Below are 20,722 nucleotides of genomic sequence, written 5' to 3' on the forward strand. Positions count from 1 at the left end.
ACAAACCGATGTTTTGAACAACATTCTGTAAATCATGTACAGTAAAACACATAATGATAACGCCTGATTTTAAAAAGTTGCCATAAAAACTATATATGAAAGTAATATTTCTGAATATTTTTAGAACTTTTTTTATGTGAAGGTCAGCAAAACATGAAGAGAATATTCCATATTATTATTCAAACATTATGTAAAAATTACTTTTGAATGTTCTGAAACAAGTAGCAACATTTTACAAACATTAGATGAACATCCAACATCCATGATGTATAAATAATGTTTTTGTGTTAATGTTTTCAGAACATTATTAAAGACCAGAAAACTTTGAATGAACGTTATATTAAAGTTACTGTAAGAACGTTTGTTCATAATCTCTTATTATAAAATACTGGTTAAAACTGTGATCATCACTGTAAAAAATTCACCCGTATATTTACAGTAAAGTACAGCTGTGGTTCCAGCCATTTACTGTAATTCTACAGTTTTTAATTTTACAGTTGTGCTTTAATTTCACAAAGTACTGGCAGCAATGGTTCCAGCTATAATTCTACAGTATAAAAAAGTTAGAATATAAATACTTTTTTCTATTTACTCTATTGTCTGATATCTATTAACATCCCCATATGTAGCATTATGTATACTGATCAGACCACAATATGAATATACACTCATCTAAAGGATTATTAGGAACACCTGTTCAATTTCAGCTACATGGCAGTTGCTTCAATGCATTTAGGGGTGTGGTCCTGGTCAAGACAATCTCCTGAACTCCAAACTGGATGTCAGAATGGGAAAGAAAGGGGATTTAAGCAATTTTGAGCGTGGCATGGTTGTTGGTGCCAGACGGGCCGGTCTGAGTATTTCACAATCTGCTCAGTTACTGGGATTTTCACGCACAACCATTTCTAGGGTTTACAAAGAATGGTGTGAAAAGGGAAAAACGGCAGTCCTGTGGGCGAAAATGCCTTGTTGATGCTAGAGGTCAGAGGAGAATGGGCCGACTGATTCAAGCTGATAGAAGAGCAACTTTGACTGAAATAACCACTCGTTACAACCGAGGTATGCAGCAAAGCATTTGTGAAGCCACAACACGCACAACCTTGAGGCGGATGGGCTACAACAGCAGAAGACCCCACCGGGTACCACTCATCTCCACTACAAATAGGAAAAAGAGGCTACAATTTGCAAGAGCTCACCAAAATTGGACAGTTGAAGACTGGAAAAATGTTGCCTGGTCTGATGAGTCTCGATTTCTGTTGAGACATTCAGATGGTAGAGTCAGAATTTGGCGTAAACAGAATGAGAACATGGATCCATCATGCCTTGTTACCACTGTGCAGGCTGGTGGTGGTGGTGTAATGGTGTGGGGGATGTTTTCTTGGCACACTTTAGGCCCCATAGTGCCAATTGGGCATCGTTTAAATGCCACGGCCTACCTGAGCATTGTTTCTGACCATGTCCATCCCTTTATGGCCACCATGTACCCATCCTCTGATGGCTACTTCCAGCAGGATAATGCACCATGTCACAAAGCTCGAATACTTTCAAATTGGTTTCTTGAACATGACAATGAGTTCACTGTACTAAAATGGCCCCCACAGTCACCAGATCTCAACCCAATAGAGCATCTTTGGGATGTGGTGGAACGGGAGCTTCGTGCCCTGGATGTGCATCCCACAAATCTCCATCAACTGCAAGATGCTATCCTATCAATATGGGCCAACATTTCTAAAGAATGCTTTCAGCACCTTGTTGAATCAATGCCACGTAGAATTAAGGCAGTTCTGAAGGCGAAAGGGGGTCAAACACAGTATTAGTATGGTGTTCCTAATAATCCTTTAGGTGAGTGTAGTTATCCGTTTTACACGCTTAGAAAAGCGCAACATTTTATTTTGTGTCACCGTTCTTGGTCGAGTTACACTAGTAACTGTATTTAAATAGGGAAACCGTGGACGTGTTTGGTCGCTTCTCTGTTTGGATCCTATTGAATGAACTGGGCTAAGCGAAGTGCTAACAAAGTTTCGCCGCAAGACAGAGTGATTGAGCGCACGCACTGAGACGAGAGAGGTGTGTATCAACTCGTCTTAGTTGAGGCCCACAATGCAACAGGAGGAACACAGTAAATAATGTTGCTTACTGTAATTCAGCCTCACATAATCATCACATCAATATAATTATACTGTGAGCTGATCAGTTATAGCTCAAATTTACAACCATAACATTCACTATCATATTCTCTTCTGATATCAGCCTCTGAAACTAAAATATTTCATGGCAATTAATTAATAATGGACACCTCGAGAAAATATGAGAAACAGTCGGTCACACTGAAGGACTCGCCTGTATCTCACACACACACACACACACACACACACACACACACACAGCACAGTATAAATGTATATTTATGTGATTATGTGCAAAATTACTGTTATAAGGAGTTTGAACACAAAAATGTGTAAAAAAAAAAAAAACGACCATCATATAATGGAAAAAATCCACACACTCCTTTTTTTTTTTTTTTATATAATCTGTTTCTTGCCTCTGGTTTTCTTAGTTTGGGACATTTAATATTAGAGCTGCACGATATTGTAAATCAGTGACATTGCAATATTTTGTTTTTCTGAGATATATATTGCGTTATGAAAACAATTGCACCTGATGATTTTAATAGCTCTATCTGTAAAGAATTAATAATTATATAATGATTGGGGTAATTTTGTAGGGTTGTGAATCTGCATTGAAAATAATAAACAAATTACAAGCACAGATGAATACAATAGAACAAACACAGATGAAATAAGCAGTGCTTTATGTTTTTCAGGTAAATTAACTACAGATATTGAAGAATCAAATGTAAAATAACACTGCATAGTTTCACTGTATAAATCAATAATGATTCAGATCATTAATATAGTTTATCTTTGTTAAAGCTACAAAAGGGATTTTCTCGTTGTCTTTTGTTGTTTAATTAACTTTGGTGACACAAACAGTTGTGGGTTTATTAGGCTACTGTCATAATCAAAGAAGACTTGAGACTCGACTCGACGCTGTAAGTCCTGCCCAATCAGTCCAACGACAGTTTCCGATAACTTTGTGAAGGTTTGCGTGTTACTCTCTTTTCCGTGTGCAAAGTAATTTAATTCCAATTAAACATTTTTCTGACTCAATTTGATCACAACCTCGAATTTAGGTTAGAATAGTCATTTATATAATAGTTTAATATACACATTTGATTATTCTGTTTAACTCTTTACTCTTATTATCCTCGTTCACTCGGGTGCCGGAGTCGCACAGGGTCCTCGCACCGGCCGTTCATATCATGCGAGCCCACGATCACAAACTCATCAGCTTCGGGTCACTAAACAGAGGTAATTGGCTAATATCTTAGACGGTCGCTTTCACGCTCACTCAATCTCAGATATTTTGTGAACCCCCCATGGATATATACACTTGAATTAAAGTAACGTTTACTTCAGTCAGTGGTCATCACTACTACAGATATAAGCCGACCAATATTAGCTACTTCTCTGATAGTAGCTTTGGTTTGGTCATGCCGTGGTTTCTCACGTAGGCCTACACTTGACTTGAGTAACATTATATTAAACGGAGGTAAGGCTTTAGGTCAGTCCAGCAGTTTGCTGTCCTAAACGGAAATTCACTTTTTGTCCATTTTTCCCAAATACACTTGAATTAGAGCCAAAATATTATCCTGAGCTCTAATATCTCAGTTGGTGTGCCCTATATGCGGTGTAGTCTACGTGATATGCAGGTATACGCCGTACCCACTAGAAAATGTCAAGGATCTCCGTATACCCTTTAAAAAGCGTGAGGATTCGTAACAACATCGTTTTGTGAAAGAACTTTCAATCATAAATTCACCCCGCCGTGACGTCTGTGTTTGCAGCGACACGGATCCAATCGCGGAATCCAGCAACAAATGTAACTTAGCGACTGTAAAGCGGAACGTCACGCAATTTGCCCATTTTTGAATGAACAAATCAAAAGTAATGATACAATGAATCAAATCTCGATATGTAGCCTACTTAGTGTCTATGAATATTAAAGCTCAAAAAGACTGCTATTGAAATAACCATGCAGCAAGCAATAGCCGTCGTTTCAACGTCTCGGTTAAATATAGACCTGATATAGTCCGGCTATGTGTAACCCACTTCTAGCCTAAATAACATTAAATCTGGTTACATGTCATTTTTTTTACAAAATAACTTGCGAGATGCAAGATATTCCATCATGTAAGCAAAGTCAACTGTATTTACAAAGTGTTTGGCTTCATTTATTTGCCATGTTCTATGTGCGTAGACACGATCTAGCTCGTAGTAAGACGGGCTATTTTCCCCGCAAGCAATAGCCGTCATTTCACCGTCTCGGTTTTACCCGATAGGGTAGAGTGGGGAAAAATGCCCCCCTGGGGTAAAACGCCCCCCACCCGTTTATCCCAAAATAACAACTAGAATGAATCAAGACACATTTTTACTATTGCTATGCACTAGGCCTACGTTGACAACGGGGATTTACAAGTCTCCATGGAGAAGCTGACACCAGCGACGTATTTGAAGAGAAGAGGATTACATGGAAAGTGCTATAGGCCTAACTTTCAGATATTAATAAACAAGTTTTTAATAGAATATTGTTCACAGTGATATCACATTGATGTATGATAGATGAATAGTGATGTCTGTAGTTTGAGAGCATATGTTATTTATAAGGAATATAATTATATTTTTTTTAAATAAACAATTTTTAAAAAGACATAGCTTGTGGGGTAAAACGCCCCCTATGCTGAGGGGTAAAACGCCCCCCAAGGGGCATAGTTTCTCTTTATCATAATTACTACAGTAACATATTTCTGTTCATCAAAGTCTTTATTTTACACTTTAATGCAGTATAACTAGGCGGTAAAATCAAAATATTTGAACAAAACATGAAAAAATTACCTCAAGTGAGCATTAGCTAGCTTGGTGAATGCAATGATGGAAGGTGGTTAGGTGACCCAATGATAAAACACAGTGACCTTTAATGCATTTATGGAATATATTTCACTATAAATATACTAATTTATGTTTAATATTTATTTAGGGTTTTCTGTTTTTCTTGATGATAGTGGTGAACAAATACTACATCAATTATCAACCCCATATAGGCCTAGTGTAGAAATCAAAATATTAAAATGTTAGAAATTTGGCTATTTTGTACATTGCTGAAATAAATATTAATAGGTATATACACTCACCGGCCACTTTATTAGGTACCCCATGCTAGTAACGGGTTGGACCCCCTTTTGCCTTCAGAACTGCCTCAATTCTTCGTGGCATAGATTCAACAAGGTGCTGGAAGCATTCCTCAGGGAGTTTGGCCCATATTGACATGATGGCATCACACAGTTGCCGCAGATTTGTCGGCTGCACATCCATGATGCGAATCTCCCGTTCCACCACATCCCAAAGATGCTCTATTGGGTTGAGATCTGGTGACTGTGGAGGCCATTTTAGTACAGTGAACTCATTGTCATGTTCAAGAAACCAATTTGAAATGATTAGAGCTTTGTGACATGGTGGAAGTAGCCATCAGAGGATGGGTACATGGTGGCCATAAAGGGATGGACATGGTCAGAAACAATGCTCAGGTAGGCCGTGGCATTTAAACGATGCCCAATTGGCACTAAGGGGCCTAAAGTGTGCCAGGAAAACATCCCCCACACCATTACACCACCACCACCAGCCTGCACAGTGGTAACAAGGCATGATGGTTCCATGTTCTCATTCTGTTTACGCCAAATTCTGACTCTAACATCTGAATGTCTCAACAGAAATCGAGACTCATCAGACCAGGCAACATTTTTCCAGTCTTCAACTGTACAATTTTGGTGAGCTCTTGCAAATTGTAGCCTCTTTTTCCTATTTGTAGTGGAGATGAGTGGTACCCGGTGGAGTCTTCTGCTGTTGTAGCCCATCCGCCTCAAGGTTGTGCGTGTTGAGGCTTCACAAATGCTTTGCTGCATACCTCGGTTGTAACGAGTGGTTATTTCAGTCACTGTTGCCCTTCTATCAGCTCGAACCAGTCTGGCCATTCTCCTCTGACCTCTGGCATCAACAAGGCATTTCCGCCCACAGAACTGCCGCTCACTGGATGTTTTTTCTTTTTCGGACCATTCTCTGTAAACCCTAGAGATGGTTGTGCGTGAAAATCCCAGTAGATTAGCAGTTTCTGAAATACTCAGACCAGCTCTTCTGGCACCAACAATCATGCCACGTTCAAAGTCACTCAAATCAACTTTCTTCCCCATACTGATGCTCGGTTTGAACTGCAGGAGATTGTCTTGACCATGTCTACATGCCTAAATGCACTGAGTTGCCGCCATGTGATTGGCTGCTTAGAAATTAAGTGTTAACGAGCAGTTGGACAGGTGTACCTAATAAAGTGGCCGGTGAGTGTATATATATACATGTTGTTGCATTACTTGCCTTTTACTTTTAGAGATTAAAAACTATGTTCATTTTGCTGTTGATCTATGAAGCAAACTGGTTGGTAAGAAAGGGGGCATTTTACCCCACCGCTGGGGCAAAACGCCCCCTTTGTACAAAAATATTTTCAGTCAAAAAAAAAAATTATTATGAAGGTTAAGCAATTTTAATATTTGGTAAATAACTCCTGCCATAGACACTCAAAACTGGGATGGCAATTCTAGTCACATTTATGTTTTGTTTCACAGTAATGTCACATTTTCCTTAAGGGGGGCGTTTTCCCCCACTCTACCCTATAGTCCGTAACCCACGAGCCAAAATAACCTTGAATTTGGATACATGTCGTTTTGGCCAAAATAACTTACGAGATGTATGATATTCCATCATGTAAGCAAAGTCAACAGTGTTTAGTTTAATTTCTTTCACGTTCTATGCATAGGCTGTGTAGACACAATCTAGCTCAGTCAGAGTCAGTACGAGTATTTGTAGCCCACCCAGCAAGCAATTTTGTGTCTAAAAGACGTCTAATAGCCATCAAAACAAAGCCCAGACGTCTAGGCTAAAACAAGGCTAATTTTGGGCTGTCAGTGAAAATCTAATAGACGTCTAACCATAGCCTAAGAATAGACTAGTCATCAATTACACTACATACATGTAATAGACAACAAAATGAGGCATAAGGATTCTTTTCACTCAAATACAACAGGTTCTCATAAATGAAAATCCATCCAAACTAATTGAATATAAAGGATTTATTTAGAACAATTATATTAACAACTTAGACAACATTCAAACATAAAAATGAACAAATAAAAAAATAGGAAAATATGTAAAACAACATTAGATACTAAAATTTTTAAGAATTGTTAGCTTTATATCCATAACCACCACCCCCTGCTCTCCCTGGTGCTTGTTTAAAATGACCAGAAATTAAATTTTTTATTTCCCATTCAGTCGCCGAAGGAAAGTTGGTCATCACTGCGTCTGCCAAATGAGAAAAAGAAAAAAATTATTGCTAAAGAAAAGCATTGTTGACAATCATTTTTAACTAATTACAGTCATTCACTTTTGCTAGGATGCACACTAGAGCTGGCCAATATAGAGTTAATGGAATATAGATTGAGACTATATAATTTATATCAATATAATTAATAAATTACTATCAATAATTAAATTAAGGCCAAGGTAAATTTCTAATCTTCTGATGCATTATGAACCATCCAGAGCTGACCTCTCCGGTCACCTGGGACAGTAGCCAGCTACTTTTATATCCCCAAAGTCAAAACAAAACATGGAGAAGCAGCATTCAGTTTTTATGCACCATATATCTGAAACAAATTCACTGAAAACTGAATGTATGCTGCATATTTTAATTCTTTTAAATCAAGTTTAAAGACTTTACTGTTTGCCACTACCTTTTATTAATTGGAAAGGAAAAAATATTTCTTTATAATTTCTTTTCATGCTGCTGTTAAGTTTTATGTAAAGTATACTTTGAAAATTTGCATTAAATCAAAACCTATTATTTCTTACTCTAATCTAAAAACCAAAATATATTGGTATCTTTAATAATAATACAAATAAAATAGTAATGATAAGTTTAATAGTTTCATGCTTACCACCTTGAATTTAGATTCATTGTAGATTAAGGGCACACAGTTGCAATAACACGTGCAGGTAACGTTAAAGGAGTAGTTCACTTTTAAAAAAACTTTTGCTGATAATTTACTCACCCCCATGTCATCCAAGATGTCCATGTCTTTCTTTCTTCAGTCGAAAAGAAATTAAGGTTTTTGATGAAAACATTCCAGGATTTTTCTCCATATAATGCACTTTGCTGGGCACCAAACGGTTCAAGGTCCAAAAGACAGTTTCAGTGCAACCTGCAAACTGTTCAAAGGGCTTTAAACGATTCCAGACAATGAATAAGGGTCTTATCAAGCGAAACGATCGCTCATTTAAAAAATAAATAAAGTTTAAGTTTTATAAGCTCAAATGCTCGCCTTGCTCTGTTCTGTGAGGCACGTTCGTGACTCTCCTGTTCGAACTCGTTCATCAAAATGAACAAATCTTTTTTCGAGTCATTTGATTCATTTAACGACCGAAATGAACGAATTGACTCAGAAAAAGATTTGTTCATTTTGATGAACGAGTTCGAACAGGAGAGTTACACAGAACAGAGCAAGGCGGGGATTTGAGCTTATAAAACTTAAACTTTGTTATTTCTTTTTTAAATGAGCGATCGTTTTGCTTGATAAGACCCTTATTCATCGTCTGGAGTCGTTTAAAGCCCTTTGAAGCTGCACTGAAACTGTCTTTTGGACCTTGAACCGTCTGGTGCCCAGCAAAGTCCATTATATGGAGAAAAATCCTGGAATGTTTTCATCAAAAACCTTAATTTCTTTTCGACTGAAGAAAGACAGACATGGACATCTTGGATGACATGGGGGTGAGTAAATTAATGCCTGTTATAGCAAATGACTCAAATAATAAAACAGCAGAATGGAATTTATCTAAACCTTAAAGAACCAATATGGTGAAACTCGAAAAATTAGAATATCGTGCAAAAGTTCATTTATTTTAGTAATTCACAGTAATTCAACTAAAAGGTGATACTAATATATAATATAGACTCATTACATGCAAAGTGAGATATTTCAAGCCTTTATGTGTTATAAATTTGATGATTATGGTTTACAGCTATTACTGAAATAAATGAACTTTTGCACAATATTCTAATACATAAAAAACAGTTAATCTCTCGCTTCACCTTCTGTACAGGTTTTATGAGTTTAACATGTCAAAATATCATCATAGTTCAAAATATCTTGGACACAAATTAATTTATATTTAATATTTTTTTTTTATATTTATTTAATATGTTGTGTTAATACATCAAGTTTACACACATGGGTCTAAAATGACCCATCTATGCAAGTGTGATAACTTTTTGTTAAAATAACCAATGTCACAGTTGTTCAGAGCAACACATTCACTATACTACTTAAAATCAATAGTATATTCCTGCACAATCGAAAGGCTGCAGCTTTAGGACCCTGGTTACAGGACCCTAGTTTTTTAGTTTGTACATACATAGTTCGAAAGACATTTAATCTCAGGAGTATTTTTATAAAATGTGTTTTTTTATTCAAAATGTATCAGAGGCATTTTGAAAAATTTAAATTTACACAAAACAAATAAAAAATGTATATCAATCCTTAAACAACTGAAAAAGTGGAGTGAGTCTTAGTTTCTTGAATTATACTGTATATTGATTAACCTCCTTAAGTTTAACTAATTTGCTCACTATCAGGTAAATAACAATGGAATCAGCATATGCAGTCACTAAATGATATGGCCAGATATCAGAAGGCAAAAGTCGAGAATGATTCAAGCATGCATTTATTTATATATACACATGTATTTATTTATATTATATGAAAGAACAAAATTATGGTGCTAGAACAAAAGCACCAAAAAGATCCCTTTTTCCACCAGTTGCTGCAAGAAAGAATGGCTTCAACTCTGAGAGAGAGAGAGAGAGAGAGAGAGAGAGAGAGAGAGAGAGAGAGAGAGAGAGAGAGAGAGAGAGAGAGAGAGAGAGAGAGAGAGAGAGAGAGAGAGAGAGAGAGAGAGAGAGAGAGAGAGAGAGAGAGAGAAATATATATTTCAGTTGAACATGTTAAACAAATGTCTATTTCTGATTTAACACTTATGAAATGTTGGAGTTGTAGAGAGAGAAAGTCAAATAGAATATTCATGTTACTGACGTCTAATTCCAAACTCCAAATGTGTAAATGTAAGAGCAACACCCATCAATTGAATGGTCTCCCTTCTTTCCTCAATTGTTTGTCAATTTGTCGGTTAAAATCTTCCACTTCACTGAAATAGTTTTCAGAGAACAGTCACTGTTGTGTAAACAGAAATATCAGTAACAAAAGGGTGCACTGGGCATTGTGCAAAAATAATTAATAATCTACTCTGAGCTGCAATGGATGAATAGAAAATGAGAATTTCTCTTTAGTCATAAAACTGCAGCAGGGACATTCGAACCAGCCATCCAGGCAGAATTGATCTGCATCAGGCTTGAACTGAAAATGTGTAGGATGCTGTAAAACATGACAATGACAATAATTATGTGATCTTTCCATTAATCTAGAATAGATAGATAATTTGGCACATACACAGAGTTATCAAGTAAGATGTAGTGAAATGATTCGGTTGCTCAACCAAGTTACTTTGCAAGGGTTGTAAGTGATAAGTGATCAGACCAAAACGTTTTAACCTAGCTATCGTTAAGTTGTTAATTCCAATTCAGACAAACCTTTGGCCTGACAGTTAACAGTACGCTAACTTGATTAGGATACAAACCAAAGTTTATTTTTACTTACCGACATGGCAAACAATCACTTGCTTTCAAAATTGTAGTACTCCTGAAAAGAAGTATAATATAGTTAGGAAAGACTGCTGATGTGATGGCTGGCTTGCCGTCACTATATTTACTATGAATCAATAATAACACTTATTCATATTACAACAGTTTATCATCACATTACATTATCTAAACATGTTTGCATAGCAATGACTGAACAACTTCAAACTTTTTCAATATGGAGTATTTACAACTGACAAAGTGACAATCAAATCTCATATTCTTTACAAGCAGAATAAGATTTACAGGATGTAACGTCACACATAAGCACTGTCTGAAATAATATATTTTTTCATATTTACCCTTAATCCAAATAACAACATGAAATTGGTGATATAATAATGCAGTTAGTATAGTATAATAGTAATAGTATACAAAACAAAATTCTCAGTTGAGAATCTAACGTAGATACGAAATTCACTCAGCCAAATGTAACACACAACTCAGTTGAGACATTACAGGGGAGTTAAATGACCAAATATGTAAGTTGAAGATAATTCATAGCTCTAAAACATCATCATCAAACCTTATTGATTCGAATTACATCGATATTTTTACAATGCTAGTCAAGTGATCAGCCGCACCGCACTGACCTCATTACAAACTATTATTAAAGTGATAAGAGCTGCTTTCAACAGGTAACATCTCATTCTTATACAACTCATTCGTATTATGTTGAACAGTGATTATACTAAAACCGCAAGTGTGTTTTGTGCATTTTGTTTCGCAGTTACCTTCGTCTTCTAGTCTTCTCTTCTCGATGCTTCTTCCTGTTTTTAAATGTTAATGAGAATGTGTCCAATTTGGGCATGGGCGTGGCTTCTGACGTCACACTTGGATGTGGGCCGGGTTGGATGTCCACCGCAGGCTGCAGCGAGAGGTAGTCATGTCTCAGTAGTCATGTCTCAGTAGTCATGTCTCAGTAGTGTTTCGATTGTGCCATCTAGCGGTTGAGAAATGCAATTGCATTTGATTTAATTTGAAATGATAGACAGTCATATCGTAGATTGTGTATGAATGGTATGTTTATGTGTGACAGGCAGCAAACATTAAGCTGTGTGAGCAAAAACATTTTTAAGACTAATATTCTTATACTATTTCGCTGGTATGAATCATGGCTATAGCCAAGCCGTACGTAGACCAGATTGCTTTGATTTCGCCAGGTGGGCTAAAGTAGACCGCATATACACTATATACACACCATCTTATGTGAACATGTATTATAACACACGCCTGCAGAGGGCGCCACTGTCCTGCTGATTATTACACTCTACAGCAGATCTAATCCTTAAATACCGGACTAACATTTCATTTACATGTTCAGTTCATCTGTAATATTTGCCCACTTTACGATAGAAATGCTACAGCGACTGTAATTTCTTCTAGAACATGTGGACTTCAAAACATGCAAACTCAGAGCGATGATTGAAACTTATTTAGAAACCGCGAGGAACAGTTTGCATATATTTAGAAACATATTGATGTATTCTCCTGTGTTGGCGTAGGTTTACAAATAATTGACCTTACACATCTGATGAAACGGCTCACATTCGTCTCCGATAGACCACCATCTTCTCTCATATTAAAACATTCATTATATCCAGCCAAGTTTCAGATATGGATTTCAATTGGGGTCATTTTGAAAATGAATGGGAAAATGAAAAAAAAAACTTTTTTTATTTTGTTTGTCAAAAAAATAAAAGTAAATCCATTATAAATTTGAAATGTTCTACATATAAACCAAGGTCTGGTCCTAGAGCGTAAATAGAAAGTAGAACAAACTTTCTATCTCATACACACACACAGACACACACACACACACAAACACATGACTGCAACAGAGAGCATTTTTACAGAAATTGGCAAATAAAATAAACAAAACTGGCATAAATCTAAAAAAAATACATTTAAATCAAGGTCTGGTCCTAGAGCATAAACACAAAGTGGAACGAGCTTTCTATCTCACACACAGACACAGCCACACACACACAAACACACACATACGCATATGTATGCATCATGTTCATTATTGGTGCTGTTGTTTTGTATTATATTGGTTTATTTACTTGGTTTATTTAATTTATTTTGTTCTAAAATCTCTTGTTCTAAAAATAATAACAATTGTTGATAAATAATTTTCTGAAATAAATAGTGTGTGATTACAGTCATGTCATAGTGCTGACTTTGAATGTTTATGCAAATGTATGTATAATAATTTGCAAAAACAAATAATTCAAAATATATCAGACAACAACAACAAACTCTAACTTTGACAAAAATATTTTATGCAATTCACAAAATATATATAACATATATTTCAAGTTGTGAGGAGAATTTGAAGCGTTTAGACCGCTTTACACAAAAAAAGTGAAAATGAATGAGTCTCTATGGACCTCTATTGGACAGATGTGCTCATTGCACTTTAATTCCTTAACTATAGGAAAAACAGTTTTTCGACTAACCACCAGATGGTAGTATTCTATCCCTAACACAGAGCAATGTCCAAAAACTATTTAGATTTAATTATCATCATCATTTAAGTGATTTTTTCTTTTTAAAAAAAATCATTTTTTATGTGCCAATTTATGGCCTAGTTATGTAATTGTGCAGTAAATATGTAGAAAACCTAAAAATATCCACACAAAAAAAACACAGCATTATTGTATAGTTGAGGAGTGAATTACAAAAATGATATATAGTTTTCCATATAAAAAATGTATATTTCCTTATGCAATCACTCTTTAAAAGTTTGGGGTCAATAAGACCCCAAATACATTTAGTGTTGTCTTTTTTTAACAGTGATTAAGGGTTAAGTAATTTATAACTATTCTTAATTTGTGGTAAGATGTGTCATTTATGTAGAAATTATGTATTGTTTCATTTTGTTTGTGTATTTGTATGTATTGCCAATCCTTTGCCAATGGTCTAATGTTATTGTTATTCGAGCATTAGGCCTACTAAAAAAAAATTAATTGAAAATTAAACCCCACACAGTAGGTGGCGCTATGAGCCTACAATCTTTGTTTGTTGGTTAGTCGCCAGTAAACGCATAAAAGAAGAAACGGACGAACATCAACAACAACAAAAAACATGCAAGAGCAGCAGCAGGAGATGCAGGAGCAGGAGATGCAGCAGGAGATGCAGCAAGAGGACCACCCCGTGTCGGCCCTCCACACCCTCGGCCACAGGAGGGGGGTGGAGGTGGTCTTCGTCCGGGAAGGCCACACCGGACCCCCGCACGCGCACAGGTAAGATGACCACATCTAGAGAAAACTCTCCAGCTGCTGTGTCTGTGCGTTTACTGCTGTACGCGTGGAATGGATATTAGGCTAGTTGTGTTTTTATGGTGTTTTTAAACCAGTCAAACATTCCGTAAGTGTCCTTTGACTGGTTGATTTAAATATCCTTCGATCATATTTAGCTACGTAAAAATGTTTTGCAATAAGACTAAATGTGAATGATATCCAAGTTTTTTTGTTTGTTTTTTTACCTTATTGGAATCGAAATTTGGAATCGTTAAAATTCTAACGATACGCGACCCAATACTCTCCGGTCTGCGACGTTCATTTGCTGTAAGGAGAAATCCATGTCTGAAACTTGGCTGGATATAATGAATGTTTTAATATGAGAGAAGATGGTGGTCTATCAGAGACGAATGTGAGCCGTTTCATCAGATGTGTAAGGTCAATTATTTGTAAACCTACGCCAACACAGGAGAATACATCAATGTTTCTAAATATATGCAAATAAGTTTTAATCATCGCTCTGAGTTTGCATGTTTTGAAGTCCACATGTTCTAGAAGAAATTACAGCCGCTGTAGCATTTCTATCGTAAAGTGTGCAAATATTACAGATGAACTGAACATGTAAATGAAATGAAATGTTCGTCCAGTATTTAAAGGAGAACTCCGGTCAATTTTAACATTGAGCTCATTTTTTTGTACATTTGGAGTGCTGTCAGTACAGACAAAAACCGGTGTTGCCTACACCGTGTTATCCTCTTTTTAAAATTCGCACTCTGTTGACTTCAATGGGGCAAGTTCTAAACCTGCTTTTACCAATGATCGCGCGCGCGAACTCGAGTCGACAATCGACTACTGTGGACTTCGAACGAAAACCGGAAGTAAATACAGGTAGAGTGTAATAATCAGCAGGACAGTGGCGCCCTCTGCAGGCGTGTGTTATAATACATGTTCACATAAGATGGTTTATATCATGTATTTAACAGTTGTTCAATAAAACCATCTTCTTGCTTTTGATACTTTATTTGAACTAAACACCAGTATTTAATTTTTTCATTGTTATTTTATATTTATTACATGGCTTGGTTGAATTCTAATGTAGAATGCAGCCTTTTTCTTGATAACACATCGTTGCTCTTTAGCAGAAGCAATACAATCGTTTTTAAATCAATATTTTGTCAAATTATTGATTTATTTGGTAGGTAGCCATGTAATAAGCGAGATAATGAGGTGGTTGTTATAGCGAATACAAACCCTTCAGGCCCTGATTCAAGACCCCGACGCGAAGCCTCGCTCTACATTATGCCTTATAAATAAATGTTTTTTATTCAAATTTATTTAAAAAAGATAATAAAGGCTTTTGTTTGTGTTGGACTATTTTTATTGCCACAAAAATATGTAAAAATTGATGGATTACTCTACCAAAATAATGGTTAGTGACAGCCCTAATATTGATTATTTTACATCTTATAACATGTTATGATTTTAATGTAAGCCCTACGTGTTTTTTGCAGATGCCACTGATGAATGAACTTTTCCGTGTCAGCGTCTCTTATTTAGCCATCATTAGTCGTTTCTGCACCAATCAGATGTCAAGCAGCGAGTTAGTGTTCGGGGTAAATCAGGAAAAGTGTAAGATAAGGGGAAGCGTTGAGGCTTTGCTAGTGGTTAAACTGCTGCTCTATACGCTGTCTTGGCCAGAAGACACACATTGAATAATGCTGTTTCAAGGCTTTTAAAATATTCTAATTAAATTAATACTAATAATGATTATTAAATACTCCAGGGCACTCATGTGGTGAAGTAAAAAGCCTTTCGTTAACTGGGCTAAATAATTAAAAACAATTAAAGGTGTAGATCTGCGTGTTCCAGCGACACAGCCTTTTCCAGGATACATATCAAGTCTTCATAAACAATATTAGTAATTAGTGGATCATCAGACAGCGGCTATTATAGCCTCTTAGCATAACTCCACTTAATCTGTAATAAATGAAGAATAATTACAATTATACATGAGTGAGTGTGTGTGTGTGTATATGCTAATATATATATATATATAGTATATTAATGCTATATTATATATTAGCTAATTAATTGTAATGCTACAGTATACAGGTCCTTCTAAAAAAATTAGCATATTGTGATAAAGTTAATTAATAAAAATGAATCAAATTAAACTTTCATATATTTTAGATTCATTGCACACCAACTGAAATATTTCAGGTCTTTTATTGTTTTAATACTGATGATTTTGGCATACAGCTCATGAAAACCCAAAATTCCTGTCTCAAAATTAGCATATTTCATCCGACCAATAAAATAAGTGTTTTTAATAAAAAAAAAAAAAGTCAACCTTCAAATAATTATGTTCAGTTATGCACTCAATAGTCAATACTTGGTCGGGAATCCTTTTGCAGAAATGACTGCTTCAATGCGGCGTGGCATGGAGGCAATCAGCCTGTGGCACTGCTGAGGTGTTATGGAGGCCCAGGATGCTTCGATAGCGGCCTTAAGCTCATCCAGAGTGTTGGGTCTTGCGTCTCTCAACTTTCTCTTCACAATATCCCACAGATTCTCTATGGGGTTCAGGTCAGGAGAGCTGGCAGGCCAATTGAGCACAGTAATACCATGGTCAGTAAACCATTTACCAGTGGTTTTGGCACTGTGAGCAGGTGCCAGGTCGTGCTGAAAAATGAAATCTTCATCTCCATAAAGCTTTTCAGCAGATGGAAGCATGAAGTGCTCCAAAATCTCCTGATAGCTAGCTGCATTGACCCTGCCCTTGATAAAACACAGTGCACCAACACCAGCAGCTGACATGGCACCCCAGACCATCACTGACTGTGGGTACTTGACACTGGACTTCAGGCATTTTGGCATTTCCTTCTCCCCAGTCTTCCTCCAGACTCTGGCACCTTGATTTCCGAATGACATGCAAAACTGAGCAACAGTCCAGTGCTGCTTCTCTGTAGCCCAGGTCAGGCGCTTCTGCCGCTGTTTCTGGTTCAAAAGTGGCTTGACCTGGGGAATGCGGCACCTGTAGCCCATGTCCTGCACACGCCTGTGCACGGTGGCTCTGGATGTTTCTACTCCAGACTCAGTCCACTGCTTCCGCAGGTCCCCCAAGGTCTGGAATCGGTCCTTCTCCACAATCTTCCTCAGGGTCCGGTCACCTCTTCTCGTTGTGCAGCGTTTTTGCCACACTTTTTCCTTCCCACTGAGGTGCCTTGATACAGTACTCTGGGAACAGCCTATTTGTTCAGAAATGTCTTACCCTCTTGCTTGAGGGTGTCAATGATGGCCTTCTGGACAGCAGTCAGGTCGGCAGTCTTACCCATGATTGTGGTTTTGAGTAATGAAACAGGCTGGGAGTTTTTAAAAGCCTCAGGAATCTTTTGCAGGTGTTTAGAGTTAATTAGTTGATTCAGATGATTAGGTTAATAGCTCGTTTAGAGACCCTTTTCATGATATGCTAATTTTTTGAGACAGGAATTTTGGGTTTTCATGAGCTGTATGCCAAAATCATCAGTATTAAAACAATAAAAGACCTGAAATATTTCAGTTGGTGTGTAATGAATCTAAAATATATGAAAGTTTAATTTTTATCATTACATTGTGGAAAATAATGAACTTTATCACAATATGCTAATTTTTTGAGAAGGACCTGTACTTTAATTCTATCAGCCAATGATAATTCTGAAAGTAACGTGTCGAGAGCACAGGTCAGTGGTCAACAGCCGACTGTTGCTATAGTAACGAACACAACTTCCATGCGCAGCTGATTGACAGATAAACTGCGCTCTTATTTCAGTGACAGAAGCAGCATTTACATACAAGTGTGTCAGGACTGATCACACACTGAGCTGTGTTTGTGTAGATGCTGTGTTCATGTACATGTTGTGCACAAAGAATACATTAATTATATTCTCCTTCCTCATGTTTCCCTCTGTCAGGTTCACGGTGCGGGTCCGTGTCGGGGAGGAGGAGTTCCCCGAGGGGTCGGGGTGGAATAAGAAGGCGGCGAGGGAGGCAGCGGCCCGGCTGGCTCTGGAGGAGCTGCAGAGGAGAGGGCCGCTGCCCGAGAGGGTGAGAGAACCACTGACACCACAGAAACAGTGTGATGATAATTGTCCCCTTCAAATTATATTTTATTAATCAGTGAACTGTCACCAGTTATTGTACTCTAGTCTCTGTGAAAGATGATTGACACTAGGGCTGGGTAAAAAATATTGATTTCTCGTGATTTCCATTACACGAGAGTAGATGTTAAAACTTCATGCTGATTTGTACTCGGCTTTCGCCAAGATAAGCAAAACTAAGACGTAGCTTTACAGTAAACTATGCTTCTCCATCCATTTACGCTTCTTTCCACATGGTGGTGTGACTCCCCTTCTGTCCGGCGCTAACGGCTGCAGTGTACTTGGCGCGTCAGCACACGCGACGGCTGCAACTACCGGACCAGCAGCGCGACAACCGTGTGGATTGAGCCGAGTAGGGGACATCTCTAGGGTCTTCAAGTGGGCACCTTCCGTCCTCAGTGTTTCGTCGACTTGCCCACGACACCTCAAGAGGGCTCGACAGTGACTCTGGCGTCCCAGAGTCCCCCCCCTCCGTCCCCCACTCAACTCAGCCCAGCTTACTGACCTCTACATCCCTCCTGCTGCTGAGACCTAACCACAATCTCACAATCTCTCCGCAACCCAACCATACGCGCCAACCCGTTTGACTAAGGCTGTCGAGCCCCACTGGTGCATTAATAGCACTGGTGTCGATATTAATCGATTCTCATTTTTACGAACCGATATCGATTATTAAATCTCAAGAATCGATTAGTCAATCCTGTTTTCAGTTGATGAATGAATGGAACATTGTAGCGCGCATCCCATCCAATAAATCGCAATGATCTTTGTGCTTTGTTACTATTGATACTAAAAGTCTCAAATTTCAAATTACGTCCATTTTCTTACGAAATTCAAAAACATAAATACAGTTTTGGCGCTGTGGCGTGAGATCGCTCTGGCTCAGCTCAGCTCAAGAGAAGCACATGATCTCTTCTTCTGCCTTAATAACACCAGTTACAGCGCCAAATAAACATGAATAAACGTCTGAAAGTGTGTTAAAGATAGAGTACAACTTATCGGAGTCCGTATCATGTCACATGGAATCGCTCAATCAGTGTTTCAACCGTGGAAAGACGTCAGTAAAACAACTTGTAAACAATGTCATGTAACGTCACATTTACCTCAGAAAAACCATATGTGACCATAAACTCGTTAGTCAGCTAGAAAAATTAACTCTAAAGAGGAGCATTTTGCTAAATATATGCACCATATTACATATTCATTATAATTTTTAATGTTCTTCAATATTTAATGCATGTTTGAATAAATCCGGCAAGTTTTTATGACAGCCACCATTTAAATGTTTATATTTCATATAACTTTATTATTATAAAAATAAATAAGTGTAATTTAAGTGTTTGTATAGCTACAAATCAGTTCATTTTTACCTTCAATATTATAGTAGGCTAATGAAGCCTAGTAGGCTACAACTGTTAAGAGATTAGTTAGTTATAATTAGTTAAGAGATTTGTTTTCCTTGAGAAAATTTTCCATGTATTGTACCTGATATCCAAAATAATCAATATTGAATGGAATCGGAATCCGAATCGAATTGCAAGCTTGTGAATCGAAATCGAATCGAATTGTGAAATTTGTGTCAATACCCAGCCCTAATTGACACTGACCGCTAGTGAGAAGCATGAGGGTTTAGTTCACAGCAGAGACTCGTTCAGGAACAGAGAAATGCACTAATAGTGCTAAAACTCCTCCGACTAGTAGCCATCAGTGTCTGGGACTGTTTTCCTTAGTTATTCCAGGACAAACAGACGAGACGCACTGCAGTAAACCTGTAGCGGCCCGTATGGTTTCTATAGGAGACGCTTCAGCAGTTTAACACAGATCTAGAGTCAGACGTTCACTAACCACACGCTTTATTCCCTTCTGCTTCATTTTCTGTGTGTCACATGATGTAATCTAGAGTTTCTCTGTCCTAGCAGAGACTCGGAGGACGGCTGGAGGACTGCCTGGGTCGGCAATCCCTCTCTGTCCTGCGGCGATATGCGGCCGCTCAGGGGGAGGAACTGAGGGTGGAGGAGCAGACGGGGCCCCCCAATGCCCGGAGGTACACACACACACACACACACACACACACACACACACACACACACACACACACACACACACACACTCACACACTCACACTGATGCGCGCACTCACTCAAACTCTCTCTCTCAAGGCAAGGCAAGTTTATTTGTATAGCACATTTCATACACTATTTTAATTCCTTCCTGTAAAGCACTTTGAATTGCCATAATCCCAAAATAAAAGCAAGAGGACAGAAGATTAAAGCAGTTATAAAATAAATTAAAAGAGATATGATACAGTTATAATATGAATTAAAGGAGTAAAAAGATTATACATAGATAAACTTCTCATCTGGCTAAACACCGGTGTATCAATATTTTGCACCGCTGCTTGTTTTCCTGAGATTTCCCCATGGTGAT

This window comes from Rhinichthys klamathensis, unplaced genomic scaffold, assembly GCF_029890125.1.
Source record: "Rhinichthys klamathensis goyatoka isolate OS25496 unplaced genomic scaffold, OSU_Roscu_1.1 h1tg000096l_1, whole genome shotgun sequence".
Lineage (NCBI taxonomy): Eukaryota > Metazoa > Chordata > Actinopteri > Cypriniformes > Leuciscidae > Rhinichthys > Rhinichthys klamathensis.